This window comes from Cyprinodon tularosa, unplaced genomic scaffold, assembly GCF_016077235.1.
Source record: "Cyprinodon tularosa strain WSP-4 unplaced genomic scaffold, ASM1607723v1 ctg31, whole genome shotgun sequence".
In the NCBI taxonomy this organism is placed as follows: domain Eukaryota; kingdom Metazoa; phylum Chordata; class Actinopteri; order Cyprinodontiformes; family Cyprinodontidae; genus Cyprinodon; species Cyprinodon tularosa.
Window position 1 is genome coordinate 2368693 of NW_024039019.1, and position 4947 is coordinate 2373639.

Genomic DNA, 4947 nt, shown 5'->3' on the forward strand with positions numbered 1-4947 from the left:
AGTGTAGCAATAATCTGCTCAGACTGATTGATCTGATGATAGATGCTCTCATAATTACTGCAGACATATAAAACATTGTAGTAAAGAAAAGCAGACAGAGGGAGAGCAGGAGGAGGGCTACACTGCTATTATGAGCACTTTATTTTCAATTAAGCCCCTCATGCCTCCACACTTTCTGACAGATTTGATGATGTAGGGACTTTTCTGACTGGTAATTGTGTGGTTCGCAAACGTCTGCAACTTTGGTAATTTGAGGTAGGAAGACTTTCTAACATGACAGAATAGGTGAAATATATGCTTTTACATGAAACATTGTTTTTGGGGGGTATTTTTGGTAATTTTTTAAAGTTAGGTCATTACATTCTTCACAAACAAACCCCCTAATGATCATTTATGCAATCTGTTACACTTTGTGTGGTTTCTTGTTACTATGACGTCAAACAGTATGATCCATTTATTAAACTAACAGTCAGTGGCTCTCCATGATTGAATGATACCCTGGGCAAGTCCCTCCACTTTGGGGCAGCCATATTTGTTTATTTGTGTTAAGGATCTCCATTAGTTGCCTCCACATAGCAACTAATCTTCCTGGGGTCCATCGCAGCATCATAAAAAATAAAACATTCACTACCGTTCAAAAGTTTCAGATCACCCAAACAATTTTGTGTTTTCCTGAAAAGTTACACTTATTCACCACCATACGTTGTGAAACGAATAGAAAATAGAGTCAAGACATTGACAAGATTAGAAATAATGATTTGTATTTGAAATAAGATTTCTTTTTTTTTTACATCAAACTTTGCTTTCGTCAAAGAATCCTCCATTTGCAGCAATTACAGCATTGCAGACCTTTGGCATTCTAGCTGTTAACTTGTTGAGGTAATCTGGAGAAATTGCACCCCACACTTCCAGAAGCAGCTTCCACAAGTTGGATTGGTTGGTTGGGCACTCCTTGTGTACCATATGGTCAAGCTGCTCCCATAACAGCTCAATGGGGTTCAGATCTGGTGACTCCATTACCGAAGGAATACCAGCTGCCTGCTTCTGCTCTAAATAGTTCTTGCACAATTTGGAGGTGTGTTTAGGGACATTGTCCTGTTGTAGGATGAAATTGGCTCCAATCAAGCGCTGTCCACTGGGTATGACATGGCGTTGAAAAATTGAGTGATAGCCTTCCTTATTCAGCTTAACAGATGATGTCAGGCAATCTTGCAGCATCTTTTCATTTGTCCTGCTTCTCACAAACGTTCTTCTCAGAATCCTGCAGCCGCAGAAGCTCAGAATCCCGCAGCCGCCTCTTCACTGTAGATGTTGACACTGGTGTTTTGCGGGTACTATTTAATGAAGATGCCAGTTGGGGAACTGTGAGGCGTCTGTTTCTCAAACTAGAGACTCTAATGTACTTATCTTCTTGCTCAGTTGTGCAACGCGGCCTCCCACTTCTTTTTATACTCTGGTTAGAGCCTGTTTGTGCTGTTCTCTGAAGGGAGTAGTACACAACATTGTAGGAAATCTTCAATTTCTTAGCAATTTCTCGCATGGAATAGCCTTCATTTCTAAGAACAAGAATAGACTGTCGAGTTTCAGATGAAAGTTCTCTTTTTCTGGCCATTTTGAGCGTTTAATTGACTCCACAAATGTGATGCTCCAGAAGCTCAATCTGCTCAAAGGAAGGTCAGTTTTGTAGCTTCTGTAACGAGCTAAACTGTTTTCAGATGTGTGAACATGATTGCACAAGGGTTTTTTTAATAATCAATTAGCCTTCTGAGCCAATGAGCAAACACATTGGAGTGATAGTTGCTGGAAATGGGCCTCTATACACCTATGTAGATATTGCAGAAAAAAAAACAGATATTTGTAGCTAGAATAGTCATTTACCACATTAGCAATGTATAGAGTGTATTTCTTAAAAGTTAAGACTAGTTTAAAGACTAGTTTAAAGACTAAGACTAGTTTATCTTCATTGATAAGTACAGTGCTTTTCCTTCAAAAATAAGGACATTTCAATGTGACCCCAAACTTTTGAACAGTAGTGTATATAAAAATATACACATAAAAATAATATTTTTTTAAAAATTAGCAAAAACCATATTATAGACTTTGTCACAACCTTCATAGAGCATGCCTTTGATTGGAGAGGAACTGCTATTTTAAAAAGTCCTTGATGATATCTTAGACTGCGTTTTTTCAGTGGTAGCAGATCATTTGTTCCACCAAACAACGGCCTATTATGACACAAATAATCTGCACTGCATAGGTTCTTGTAACAAGGAAAACTAAAACATCAATTGTTTGTCTTGTGGAGCAGTTGCGTCTGTCATGGACATAATTAATTTTAGTAAAACAAAGGCCTAGGCTTCTTGTTTTTATATATGCAACCAGGACAGTTCCAAAAAAGTTAAAAACAATCCACTGGAGTTTTCTTTCCAAGTTTGAAGACGTTTCGCTTCCCATCCAGGAAGCTTTTTCAATTCAAAATGTTCGAATTAGCATTAGGTTTGAAGCTTAGATGGTTAGATGAAAGCTTCCTGCTGAGGCTGACTGTGGGTTAATAGAAATAGAAGCAGTTGACATAGAAGCAGGTTCAGGTTCATGACACATTAGATTTCAGTAGACATTACCCATAAGCAACTTTATACATAAAACCTTAAGATTGAGATGGAAACATCCCATCAACTGTTGCTTCAGCGACTAGGTAAACCGCTTATATTCTGGGGTGCACACTTCCCTACAATGTTGTCACAGTCAACAACACTACCTGTATTTAGACATGGAAAACGCAATGGAAAATCATTTCAGTGTGTAAATGATAGGTAACTCCCTGTTGTCATTTAGTGTTCATGCTGTTCTTCCAGTCTTGCTGTTTTAAACAAATCTCTACTTTTTGAAAAGAAAATTAAAAAAAGTAATTGCTGATGTGTTTCTTCTTTGATAGTTAGACCTTCATTTGACATCACAAGCTGAGCATTTTATCTGTTTAATTTCACCTCTTTGTTATCAGGATGCAACACATCAGCTGCAGACTGAAGTCAACGCTTTGAGGTGTTGGAATGGAGAAGAATATCTGGTAAAGACATTCCCTGTTACACCTCATATCGATCGACCGAGGAATATACTTTACACATTAATCTGATCCCTCTACGCGTTAGAAGGCTTTTACACTCTGCAAAGAAGTTGGGATGACTAAGGAATGTCCGTGCTGGGAAATATTAAAAGGTGAGCAATAATGAATAATGAATAACGTCATGTTAAACACGGTTAACATTTTTAGGATGTAAATCCAGTCAATTTTAAAGAATTTAATACAACATGTGGTTTTTATGGCAGTCTCGTCCAAGCACCACTCCAAACTACTACAGGATAAAATTCAGCATTTTGGGGAAGATTCAGGGAGCAACTCAGCAGCAATAACATTTGTACAAATCCACTTCAATTAACTTTATTTATATAGCGCCAATTCACAGCACATCTCATCTCGATGCACTTTAGAGAGACAATTCAACCGGATCATACAGTCAAAATGATTCAAAGTTTTCTATCAAAGGAAAACCAGTTGATTGCATCGACTCATTGAATCAAAATAATCCCTTACACTAAGCATGCTTGTAGCGACAGTGGAGAGGAAAACTACCTTTTGACAGGAAGAAACCTCCAGCAGAACCAGGCGCAGTGTGAGCGGCCATCTGCCAAAATAAAACCAGATTAAAGCTTTACCAAACATGCATGCACCTTTCAAACCATTGAGTGTTTCAGTATTCATTAAAGAACATGCTGTTCTCTAACAGGGTAATTCCCCACATGGCTGATCTAGTTCATAGTCAATCAGTCCTGATTTTCACATCATAGGACAAACCCGACACCTAAAGGTTCATTCAGTCATTGTTGGACAGAGGTTGTGTCTGTCCACTGATGACTGTTTTACTGTGAACAGTGTCCTGTTGGTATCACTGAAGGAAAATGTCTTTTATGGAGGGAAAAGGAGCCTCGATGATCTTCTCTGCTGTTCTTACTACTCTTCTCACTTTCTTCCAGTCTGAGGCGCTGCAGCCTCCACACAGTGAGACAGCTGGTCAGAACGCTCTCTATGGTGCTTCTGTAGAAGGTGGTGAGTATGGGTGGGGGCAGGTGGGCTCTCCTCATCCTCTGCAGGAAGTAAAAGCGCTTTTGTGTCCTTTTGACCAGCGAGGTTGTGTTTACATTCTAGGTGAGGGTGTCTGTGATGTGCACCCCCAGGAATGTGGTGGTGCTGACCACCTCTACAGCTGAGCTGTTGATGAGCAGTGGAGCTTGGTTAGGACGGTTATTCCTGAAGTCCAAGATGATCTCCTTCCTTCTCCACATTCAGGATCAGGCTGTTATCTTTACACCAGTCCACCAGCTGCTCCACCTCCTCTCTGTATTTCTGCTTGTTGTCATCACTGATGAAGCCCACCGTGGTGTCTGCGAACTTTACGATGTGATTGGTGGTGAACCTGGGGACGCATTCGTGTGTCATCAGGGTGAACAGCAGGGGGCTCAGGATGCAGCCCTGAGGGAAGCATAGTGCTTAGACTGATGACATCAGAGGTGTTCTGTCCAACCCGGACTGACTGAGTTCTGTTGGTGAGGAAGTCTAGCAGCCAATTTCAAAGGGGTGTATTGAAGCCCAGCTGTTCCAGTTTTCCCATCAGATGCTGTGGGATGATGGTGTTGAAAGCTGAACTGAAGTTCAGGAACAGCATTCGCGCGTAGATGTTCTTCTCCTCCAGGTGTGTCAGGCTCAGGTGGAGAGCAGCAGAAATGGCATAATCAGTGGAGCGGTTCCATCGGTAGGCGAACTGGAACGAGTCGAATGTTGGCGGCAGACTGGAGACGATGTGTTCTTTAACAAGCCTTTCGAAGCACTTCATTTTGATGGGAGTCAGTGCAACAGGCCGGTAATCATTGAGTGAGGAGACATGAGGCTTC